This window comes from Crinia signifera, chromosome 2, assembly GCF_055691185.1.
Source record: "Crinia signifera chromosome 2, ASM5569118v1, whole genome shotgun sequence".
In the NCBI taxonomy this organism is placed as follows: domain Eukaryota; kingdom Metazoa; phylum Chordata; class Amphibia; order Anura; family Myobatrachidae; genus Crinia; species Crinia signifera.
Window position 1 is genome coordinate 18,136,636 of NC_139218.1, and position 12,310 is coordinate 18,148,945.

The 12,310-nt window shown below is 50.4% G+C and overlaps 1 long non-coding RNA gene across 1 annotated transcript in view; it reads right to left on the reverse strand.

Annotated features, from left to right (window-relative positions):
* LOC146058682 (uncharacterized) overlaps nucleotides 1-12,310 on the reverse strand; it is a 35,043-nt gene that overhangs the window by 4,432 nt on the left and 18,301 nt on the right. The window lies entirely within an intron of this gene.

The following is a 12,310-nucleotide window of genomic DNA, read 5'->3' on the forward strand; positions in this document are numbered from 1 at the left end:
GCCTTGAGGACCGTGGTTGGGAATGCCTGAGTTAGCATTTCCGTTAGCGTCATTGGCCCGTCCGTCCCGAGCCGTTGGTTTAATTTCCGATGGCGTTAGAGTTTGTGTTTGAGTTAGCATTTCCATTAGCGTCATTGGCCCGTCCGTCCCGAGCCAATGGTTTATTTTCCGATGGCGTTAGAGTTTGCGTTTGAGTTAGCATTTCCATTAGCGTCATTGGCCCGTCCGTCCCGAGCCGTTGGTTTATTTTCCGATGGCGTTAGAGTTTGCGTTTGAGTTAGCATTTCCATTAGCGTCATTGGCCCGTCCCGAGCCGTTGGTTTATTTTTCGTTGGCGTTAGAGTTTGCATTTGAGTTAGCATTTCCGTTAGCATCATTGGCCCGTCCTTCCGTCCCGAGTCGTTGGCTTATTTTCCGATGGCGTTAGAGTTTGCGTTTGAGTTAGCATTTCCGTTAGCGTCATTTGCCCGTCCGTCCCGAGCCAATGCTTTATTTTCCGATGGTGTTAGAGTTTGCGTTTGAGTTAGCATTTCCGTTAGCGTCATTGGCCTGTCCCGAGCCGTTGGTTAATTTTCCAATGGCGTTAGAGTTTGCGTTTGAGTTAGCATTTCCGTTAGCGTCATTGGCCCGTCCCGAGCCATTGGTTTATTTTCCGATGGCGTTAGAGTTTGCGTTTGAGTTAGCATTTCCGTTAGCGTCATTGGCCCGTCCCGAGCCGTTGGTTTATTTTCCGATGGCGTTAGAGTTTGCATTTGAGTTAGCATTTCCGTTAGCATCATTGGCCCATCCTTCCGTCCCGAGTCGTTGGCTTATTTTCCGATGGCGTTAGAGTTTGCGTTTGAGTTAGCATTTCTGTTAGCGTCATTTGCCCGTCCGTCCCGAGCCGTTGGTTTATTTTCCGATGGCGTTAGAGTTTGCATTTGAGTTAGCATTTCCGTTAGCATCATTGGCCCGTCCTTCCGTCCCGAGTCGTTGGCTTATTTTCCGATGGCGTTAGAGTTTGCGTTTGAGTTAGCATTTCCGTTAGCGTCATTTGCCCGTCCGTCCCTAGCCGTTGGTTTATTTTCCGATGGCATTAGAGTTTGCGTTAGCATTTCCGTTAGCGTCATTTGCCCGTCCCGAGCCGTTGGTTTATTTTCCAATGGCGTTAGAGTTTGCGTCTGAGTTAGCATTCCGTTTAGTGTCATTTGCCCGTCCATCTGTCCCGAGCCGTTGGTTTATTTTCCAATGGCGTTAGAGTTTGAGTTAGCATTTCCGTTAGCGTCATTGGCCCATCCGTCCCGAGCCGTTGGTTTATTTTCCGATGGCGTTAGAGTTTGCCTTTGACTTAGCATTTCCATTAGCGTCATTGGCCCGTCCGTCCGTCCCAAGCCGTTGGTTTAATTTCCGATGGCGTTAGAGTTTGTGTTTGAGTTAGCATTTCCATTAGCGTCATTGGCCCGTCCGTCCGTCCCGAGCCGTTGGTTTATTTTCCGATGACGTTTGAGTTAGCATTTCCGTTAGCGTCATTGGCCCGTCCGTCCGTCCCGAGTCGTGCTTTATTTTCCGATGGTGTTAGAGTTTGCGTTTGAGTTAGCATTTCCGTTAGCGTCATTGGCCTGTCCCGAGCCGTTGGTTTATTTTCCGATGATGTTTAAGTTAGCATTTCCGTTACCGTCATTGGCCGTCCCGAGTCTTTTGCTTATTTTCCAATAGCGTTAGAGTTTGCGTTTGAGTTAGCATTTCCGTTAGTGTCATTGGCCCGTCCGTCCGTCCCGAGCCGTTGGTTTATTTTCCGATGGTGTTTGAGTTAGCATTTCCATTAGCGTCACTGGCCCGTCCGTCCCGAGCCAATGCTTTATTTTCCGATGGTGTTAGAGTTTGCGTTTGAGTTAGCATTTCCATTAGCGTCATTGGCCCGTCCCGAGCCGTTGGTTTATTTTCCGTTGGCGTTAGAGTTTGCATTTGAGTTAGCATTTCCGTTAGCATCATTGGCCCGTCCGTCCCGAGTCGTTGGCTTATTTTCCGATGGCGTTAGAGTTTGCGTTTGAGTTAGCATTTCCGTTAGCGTCATTTGCCCGTCCGTCCCGAGCCAATGCTTTATTTTCCGATGGTGTTAGAGTTTGCGTTTGAGTTAGCATTTCCGTTAGCGTCATTGGCCCGTCCCGAGCCATTGGTTAATTTTCCAATGGCGTTAGAGTTTGCGTTTGAGTTAGCATTTCCGTTAGCGTCATTGGCCCGTCCCGAGCCATTGGTTTATTTTCCGATGACGTTAGAGTTTGCGTTTGAGTTAGCATTTCCGTTAACGTCATTGGCCCGTCCTGAGCCGTTGGTTTATTTTACGATGGCGTTAGAGTTTGCATTTGAGTTAGCATTTCCGTTAGCATCATTGGCCCGTCCTTCCGTCCCGAGTCGTTGGCTTATTTTACGATGGCGTTAGAGTTTGCGTTTGAGTTAGCATTTCCGTTAGCGTCATTTGCTCGTCCGTCCCTAGCCGTTGGTTTATTTTCCGATGGCGTTAGAGTTTGCGTTTGAGTTAGCATTTCCGTTAGCGTTATTTGCCCGTCCCGAGCCGTTGGTTTATTTTCCAATGGCGTTAGAGTTTGCGTCTGAGTTAGCATTCCGTTTAGTGTCATTGGCCCGTCCATCTGTCCCGAGCCGTTGGTTTATTTTCCAATGGCGTTAGAGTTTGAGTTAGCATTTCCGTTAGCGTCATTGGCCCATCTGTCCCGAGCCGTTGGTTCATTTTCCAATGGCGTTAGAGTTTGCCTTTGACTTAGCATTTCCATTAGCGTCATTGGCCCGTCCGTCCGTCCCAAGCCGTTGGTTTAATTTCCGATGGCGTTAGAGTTTGTGTTTGAGTTAGCATTTCCATTAGCGTCATTGGCCCGTCCGTCCGTCCCGAGCCGTTGGTTTATTTTCCGATGGTGTTAGAGTTTGTGTTTGAGTTAGCATTTCCATTAGCGTCATTGGCCCGTCCATCTGTCCCGAGCCGTTGGTTTATTTTCCAATGGCGTTAGAGTTTGAGTTAGCATTTCCGTTAGCGTCATTGGCCCATCCGTCCCGAGCCGTTGGTTCATTTTCCAATGGCGTTAGAGTTTGCCTTTGACTTAGCATTTCCATTAGCTTCATTGGCCCGTCCGTCCGTCCCAAGCCGTTGGTTTAATTTCCGATGGCGTTAGAGTTTGTGTTTGAGTTAGCATTTCCATTAGCGTCATTGGCCCGTCCGTCCGTCCCGAGCCGTTGGTTTATTTTCCGATGGTGTTAGAGTTTGTGTTTGAGTTAGCATTTCCGTTAGCGTCATTGGCCCGTCCCTCCGTCCCGAGTCGTTGGCTTATTTTCCAATAGCGTTAGAGTTTGCGTTTGAGTTAGCATTTCCGTTAGTGTCATTGGCCCGTCCGTCTGTCCCGAGCCGTTGGTTTATTTTCCGATGGTGTTAGAGTTTGTGTTTGAGTTAGCATTTCCATTAGCGTCATTGGCCCGTCCGTCCGTCCCGAGCCAATGCTTTATTTTCCGATGGTGTTAGAGTTTGCGTTTGAGTTAGCATTTCCGTTAGCGTCATTGGCCTGTCCCGAGCCGTTGGTTTATTTTCCGATGGCGTTAGAGTTTGCGTTTGAGTTAGCATTTCCGTTAGGGTCATTGGCCCGTCCTGAGCCGTTGGTTTATTTTCCGTTGGCGTTAGAGTTTGCATTTGAGTTAGCATTTCCGTTAGCATCATTGGCCTGTCCTTCCGTCCAGAGTCGTTGGCTTATTTTCCGATGGCGTTAGAGTTTGCGTTTGAGTTAGCATTTCCGTTAGCGTCATTTGCCCGTCCGTCCCAAGCCGTTGGTTTTTTTTCCGATGGCGTTAGAGTTTGCGTTTGAGTTAGCATTTCCGTTAGCGTAATTTTCCCGTCCGTCCCAAGCCGTTGGTTTATTTTCCAATGGCGTTAGAGTTTGCGTTTGAGTTAGCATTTCCGTTACCGTCATTGGCCCGTCCTTCCGTCCCGAGCCATTGGTTTATTTTCCGATGGCGTTAGAGTTTCCCTTTGACTTAGCATTTCCGTTAGCGTCATTGGTCCGTCCGTCCGTCCCGAGCCGTTGGTTTATTTTCCGATGGCGTTAGAGTTTGAGTTAGCATTTCCGTTAGCGTCCCGGGCCGTTGGTTTATTTTCAGTTTGTCTCTGGCCATTGGCGTCCCGACGTCCCGTTGGCGGCCCGTCCGTCTGTAACCTGTTCATCAGTGTGTGTCGCACTGTTACCTGTCATTTGGTAGTGATCCTATTCCAGTGCATGAAAGCCTGATATACTGTACATGCATCATTTACTGATCGCAAATCTCACTACACTACACTAATATCAGTAATCCATACAACAACGGCATCGCTACGACAATGGCATCACTATGACTATATAATCCATACAACAACGGCATCAATGCAACAAAGGCATCCATCCGACGACGACATCCATATGACAACGGCAGCGTTTAATATATTAAAGATCTAGCCGCACTTACCCAAATCGTTAAAACCTTTGAGATGTCTCCTCTTGCCAGTAATCCCATGTAGTTGGTTGCACTCAGATGTATTAGAAATGTAGAGAATATAATAAGCTTGGCAGCCTTTCCCAATAAGATGGTGAGTGAGGCCATGGTGCATTATGGCGAGAGTCTGTGTTGTTCCATTCTTTTATAGTGGAGCTCAATGGTGGTTGAGTTGACACGAGGATATTCCGCCCCCAACACGAGCCCCCAACACGAGCCGTTGGGAGTCCGCCCCCAACACGAGCCGTTGGGAGTCCGCCCCCAACACGAGCCGTTGGGAAACTGTAACAGACTTCAGGCCAGCAACGCGTTTGCGTTTGCGCATTTCCGTCCGTCCCGATCCATTGGGAAACCATAACAGACGTCGGGCCACCAACGCGTTTGCATTTGCGCATTTCCATCCGTCCGTCCCGATCCGTTGAAAAACCGTAACAGACATCTGGCCACCAACGCTTTTGCGCATTTCCGACCGTCCCGATCCATTGGGAAACCATAACAGACGTCGGGCCACCAACGCGTTTGCGTTTGCGCATTTCCATCCGTCCGTCCCGATCCATTGGGAAACCGCAACAGACGTCGGGCCACCAACGCGTTTGCGCATTTCCGTCCGTCCCGAGCCGTTGGGAAACCGTAACAGACGTCAGGCCATCAACGTGTTTGCGTTTGCGCATTTCCGTCCGTCCGTCCTGAGCCGTTGGGAAACCGTAACAGATGTCGGGCCACCAAAGCATTTGCGCATTTCCGTCCGTCCGCCCCGAGCCGTTGGGAAACCGTAACAGACGTCAGGCCACAAATGCATTTGTGCATTTCCGTCCGTTCCGATCCGTTGGGAAACAGACGTCGGGCCACCAACGCGTTTGCGTTTGTGCATTTCCATCCGTTCCTCCCGAGCCTTTGGTTTATTTTCCATTTTTCCCTGGCAATTGTAGTCCCGACGACCCGTTGGCATTGGCGTTAGCGTTGGCGGCCCGTCCGCCTGTAACGGGTGTTTCCGGGATTTAGCCGCCAATATTACTTTATAAATGCGGCCCTAAGCCTGAAGCTGGGGACACAAAAGCCAGCATATAAGTGACATACTCATATGGTCATTAATACAACTCACCCATTTGAGGTAGGTCGTCTATTTTGCTAAGAATAGCTGAAGGGTATATTCCAAGAGCCGCAGAGCAGTGCATGTGTCACCACTACATATAGCAATTACTGTGTAGCAACTGTGAGAACCTGATGTGAATAAAATGTTGCAACTGTGTAGTTAAAATCATTACAGTGTATGTGATACCCTCCACACATAGCAGTAGATCTGTTTATACGCATTGACAGCAATTGCAACTTTCTATAAGTCAATAAAGATACAACACAAATCAAAAATCGTTTATTAATCTCTTTACACATTGGCAGAGCAAGATTTGCATCAGAGACGATTCTGAATCTTCAATCATCTTTCTTATTTCTGTACCTACCTTACACGTACTTTTACTTTCATTTGCACATATTGTACTGTTATTCCAAGTCATGTGTGACTTAGTGGATGAGGAGTGCATCCCAGCAAAACTGATTTTCCTTTTTTTCTTTGTTTTTTCTGATACTCAATATCAAACTTAGAGCTGCGTTGGGTGAGAAAGACACACATGCTGATGTGGGAGGAAGACGAAAATCCCTCCTTGTGGGAGGAAGACAAAAATACCGATATCCGAGCTCTTGGGTGAGAAATGTGACACACTGATGTCCGAGTTGTTGTGGGAGGAAGACACACATGATGATGTACAAGCTCTTTGGCATGGACGACTCAAATGCCGATATCCGAGCTCTTGTGGGAGGAAGACACACATGATTATGTCCGAGATCTTGGGTGAGAATTGTGCACACACGGATGTCCGAGTTGTTCGGCCTGGAAGATGCAGACACGTATATATAAATTTTCAGGCTTATAATTTGCACATGCAGATGTACACGCTCTGGGTGAGGAATATGCACACGCCGATGTCCAAGCTCTTCTGGGTGAGGAATATGCACACGCCGATGTCCAAGCTCTTCTGGGTGAGGAATATGCACACGCCGATGTCCAAGCTCTTCTGGGTGAGGAATATGCACACGCCGATGTCCAAGCTCTTCTGGGTGAGGAATATGCACATGCCAAGCTCCCAGGCAATGTCCAAGCTCCCAGGCAAAGAAGAAGCACACGACGAGTTGTTTCAGCTCTCACAGCTTAATCTCCAATACTATTAATTAGTTGTGCAGCTCCTACACATTCTCTTATACCGCACCTTGTCAAGGTGCAGTCTGAAAAGGCCACCACGGGTCGAGCAACACAGGTGTTCAACCCTGGTAATGACCAGGGTTGAACACGGCTGTGACCCGTGTCAAGTGTAGTGTGAGCGGGTGCCTGGATCGACCCGTGTCCTGTTCACAGTATGGAGGAGGCAGCACTGTCAGCTCCAAGTACGGCCTCCTCCAGAGCCCCCGATGACGCCCCGCCGCCCAGCTCCGCCCCCTGTGATGTCACCGTGTCAGTGTTATCCCTCCGCCCCCTGTGATGTCACCGTGTCAGTTTTATCCCTCCGCCCCCTGTGATGTCACCGTGTCAGTGTTATCCCTCCGCCCCCTGTGATGTCACCGTGTCAGTGTTATCCCTCCGCCCCCTGTGATGTCACCGTGTCAGTGTTATCCCTCTGCCCCCTGTCGAAACTTTCAGACCGCATTGCCGTGTTGCTCTGGGGGTGGGACCCGTGTCCTAATCCCGTGTGCGACACAGCACTTGCGGTCTGAAAGTAGTAATATAGGAAACAGGGCAGCCCCCACCAATGTGGCGTGTTAGAGAAGGATCCATCGTCATTGGCTAGTTGCAGATCTCACTACATCTTACATCAGTACGTGCAGCAATCACTTTGCAGGGGCCTGGCCAGAGTCATCCGTCCGATCACATGTGGAGAGCAGAAGCCAATTGCTGCAGGAAGGCGGGACAGGAGAACAAGTATTTCCTGTTCATTTTCATTTGGCCGGGGAGAGGAGCAGACACCGTCCCTGTGTGTCTGAGCCTGGCAGCCGCTGCTGGAGCGATGTGACCCCCCCCCCCCCCAGGCTGCAGTCCCTGATGTCATGTACATATGCAGCAGGTGCTGTGTCCTTACCCACAAGGAAGAGGTGTGGAAAAGAGCTGTGAGAGTGGCACGGAAGCCAGTAACACGCGCTGCCTGTATGTTAACACAGAAGCCAGTAACCTGCGCTGCCTGTATGGTAACACGGAAGCCAGTAACACGCGCTGCCTGTATGGTAACACGGAAGCCAGTAACACGCACTGCCTGTATGGTAACACGGAAGCCAGTAACACGCGCTGCCTGTATGTTAACACAGAAGCCAGTAACCTGCGCTGCCTGTATTGTAACACGGAAGCCAGTAACACGCACTGCCTGTATGGTAACACGGAAGCCAGTAACACGCGCTGCCTGTATGGTAACACGGAAGCCAGTAACCTGCGCTGCCTGTATGGTAACACGGAAGCCAGTAACCTGCGCTGCCTGTATGGTAACACGGAAGCCAGTAACACGCGCTGCCTATATGGTAACACGAAAGCCAACAACACATGCTGCCTGTATGGTAACACGGAAGCCAGTAACACGGGCTGCCTGTATGGTAACACGGAAGCTAACAACACATGCTGCCTGTATGGTAACACGGAAGCCAGTAACACGCGCTGCCTGTATGGTAACACTGAAGCCAGTAACACGCGCTGCCTGTATGGTAACACAGAAGCCAGTAACACGCGCTGCCTGTATGGTAACACTGAAGCCAGTAACACGCGCTGCCTGTATGGTAACACGGAAGCCAGTAACACGCGCTGCCTGTATGGTAACACGGAAGCCAGTAACACGCGCTGCCTGTATGGTAACACGGAAGCCAGTAACACGCACTGCCTGTATGGTAACACGGAAGCCAGTAACACGCACTGCCTGTATGGTAACACGGAAGCCAGTAACACGCGCTGCCTGTATGGTAACACGGAAGCCAGTAACACGCGCTGCCTGTATGGTAACACGGAAGCCAGTAACACGCGCTGCCTGTATGGTAACACAGAATATCTCCGGCACTGTGAGGGATAACACTGACTGGGTTATATCACACCTGACCTGCAGGGTATTTGTGTATCACACACATGATGGAAAGGACAGGGCTCTTACTCACTAGTCCGGGCACTACCTGAGGAAGGAGTCAGTTGCACTGGGAACACGTTGTGAGTGCCCTTTACTGTATGTGAGAATTGTATTATAATATCTTTTATTTTATTGGTTTTCTTTAAAAGTGATTTTTGGTACTTGTGAGTTATCCGGGCTGCCGATTTTTTCATCACGCCCGAAATCGGGGGCATCGCGTCGGTCGTGGCCGTTATAAGGAGCCGCGACGCGATGCCCACGATTTCCCATAGACAGTAATGTTAAAAGACGCGATGGACCCGATTTCCGACACGATTTCCCATAGACAGTAATGTTAAAAGACGCGATGGACCCGATTTCCCATAGACAGCAATGTTAAAATAAAATGACAATATGAAATTGGCCAATATGTCTTTAAAAAAAATGTTTCATGGCCCCCCACCACCGTTAACGCCACCCCGCTATTGACGCCAACCCGAAGCGTGGCGAGCGCAGCGAGCCCGCGAGGGGCGGCGATACGCGTCCTCCGACCTTTTCATGCCCTACTATCCACTAGGGCGTGGAGTGAGAATAGAATAGTGTGGCGAGCGCAGCGAGCCACCGAGCCCGAAGCGTGGCGAGCGCAGCGAGCCCCGCGAGGGGACGCGGACACCTTCACAGGTATCCGCGTGCCCTTGCGGGCTTCACAGGTGTCCGCGTCCCCTCGCGGGGCTCGCTGCGCTCGCCACGCTTCGGGCTCGGTGGCTCGCTGCGCTCGCCACTCTATTCTATTCTCACTCCACGCCCTAGTGGATAGTAGGGCATGAAAAGGTCGGAGGACGCGTACCGCCGCCCCTCGCGGGCTCGCTGCGCTCGCCACGCTTCGGGTTGGCGTCAATAGCGGGGTGGCGTTAACGGTGGTGGGGGGCCATGAAACATATTTTTTAAAAACATATTGCCCAATTTCACATTGTAATTTTATTTTAACATTGCTGTCTATGGGAAATCGGGTCCATCGCGTCTTTTAACATTACTGTCTATGGGAAATCGTGGGCATCGCGTCGCGGCCCCTTATAACGGCCACGACCGACGCGATGCCCCCGATATCGTGTCTTTTAACATTACTGTCTATGAGAAATCGGGGGAATCGCGTCGCGGCCCCTTATAACGGCCACGACCGACGCGATGCCCCCGATTTGGAGCTAAATCGTGGGCATCGCGTCGGTCGGGTGTCCTTAAGTTAATCAAACTTAAGGACAAAATCGGCAGCCCGGATAACTCACAAGTACCTGATTTTTTTTCATTGTCATTCTTGTTACAGATGTTTCTATTGGACCAGAAATAATGTCACATATTTTCCTTATAATAAATTTATACTGAAGTTTATTTTATGAGAATGAAGAGGTAACCCCTCTGTGCACATTGTAGTCTGCATTATAGCCATATACTGGGAACACCCCGGCTACTATATACAGTGTCTCGGTCAGCGGTGTAGCTAGGCGCCATGGTGCCCGGAGCAATGGCATATTTCGCGCCCCCCCCCCCCGGTAATGAATTGGGGGCGTGGCTAACATGTGTTGGCATGTCACATTTGAAAAGAAAAAACGCAGTAACGGAATCTGCTGCGCTATATAAAACACTGTAACGGAATCTGCTGCGCTATATAATACGCTGTAACGGAATCTGCTGCGCTATATAATACGCTGTAACGGAATCTGCTGCGCTATATAAGACGCTGTGACGGAATCTGCTGCGCTATATAAGACGCTGTGACGGAATCTGCTGCGCTATATAAGACGCTGTAACGGAATCTGCTGCGCTATATAAGACACTGTAACGGAATCTGCTGCGCTATATAAGACACTGTGACGGAATCTGCTGCGCTATATAAGACACTGTGACGGAATCTGCTGCGCTATATAAGACACTGTGACGGAATCTGCTGCGCTATATAAGACACTGTAACGGAATCTGCTGCGCTATATAAGACACTGTGACGGAATCTGCTGCGCTATATAAGACACTGTAACGGAATCTGCTGCGCTATATAAGACACTGTGACGGAATCTGCTGCACTATATAAGACGCTGTAACGGAATCTGCTGCGCTATATAAGACACTGTAACGGAATCTGCTGCGCTATATAAGACACTGTAACGGAATCTGCTGCGCTATATAAGACGCTGTAACGGAATCTGCTGCGCTATATAAGACACTGTAACGGAATCTGCTACGCTATATAAGACACTGTAACGGAATCTGCTGCGCTATATAAGACACTGTAACGGAATCTGCTGCGCTATATATGACACTGTAACGGAATCTGCTGCGCTATATAACATGCTGACAGCTGTAAATAAATATACATATAAAGATATATACAGCACAGTAGGCCAGGGCAGCAACAGAAGCCAGAGAGATTCACTCTCCCCCAGCCCCTACAAACAAACCCCCCCCAAGCCCCTACAAACAACCCAACCCCCCCTCCCAGCCCCTACAAACAAATCAACCACCCCCCCCCCCCCCACCCCACCGCACCGCACCCCACCGCAAAAAAAGTTACCTTGAATAATGGGATGTTTGTTAAAGAGGCACGGGCGGGCGGGCGGCAGCAACACACCTTCTTCTAATCCTCCAGGCTACAGCCAGCGCTTGGGAAGGATGGCTGATGGCGCTGCTGTAGCCTGGGAGGAGGGAGGCAGTCAGAGACAGGTGACTCGGGCAGTGGGAGGAGTCTGTAGTGTGCAGCTGCGCTGCTCGGAAGCCGGACCGAGCAGCAGCAGCAGCAATTCAGACAGAGAGGTCGGAGTGTCACTGTCAGCCCGCCCCTGGCCCTACCGCCTGTGACGCTTGGCGGCAGGGACCGGGCGAGCAGGGCAGAGCAGGAGCCGGGCAGGGCAGCAGCCGGCGCTGCGCACACTGCCCGGCGGCGTGACACTTCTAGTGCAGGCATCATTTGCGGAGGGGGGGGCGGGCCGGCGGCGCCATTCAGCCAATCTGCGCCCGGAGCATGAGCTCCGGTGGCTCCGCCCTCCCTACGCCTCTGGTCTCGGTTATACGCCTGTGAGAAACAAGACAAAGTCTAATAGCTCTGTGACACTGAGGACACTTGTGCAGCATGGTTGGTGCAGTGGTTAGCATTACAGCCTCAGGGCACTGGGGACTTGGGTTTGTATGCGTGGTTTACATCTGTAACCTGTTCCTCGGTGTGTGTCACACTGTGACCTGTCATTTGGTAGTGATCCTATTCCAGTGCATGATAAGCTGATATACGTGCATCACCTCTACACGGGTGTGGGTTGTTAGGTCTACACTAATTAAGTCGACAAACATTGGGTCGACACCACTAGGTCGACAGGCATCAAGTTTGACATTGGTTTAGGTCGACATGGGTGTAGGTGGGCATGGGTCTAGGTCGACAGAACATTAGATCGACACAAGCATTAGGTCGACACGGGCAAGGTCAACAGTCAAAAGGACATGGACACAGTTTGCTGTGCGCTTCGCTTGCGATGCTTCACGCACGGTGCATTACAACGCTTGGCACATTATTTTATTTTCGTATCACGCCCTAGTGGATGGTAGGGCATGAAATACCGCCTGTCGGCACTGAAAACCCCCATGTCGACCTTGCTGCCTGTCGACCTACTGGTGTCCACCCAATGCTTATCGACCTAGTT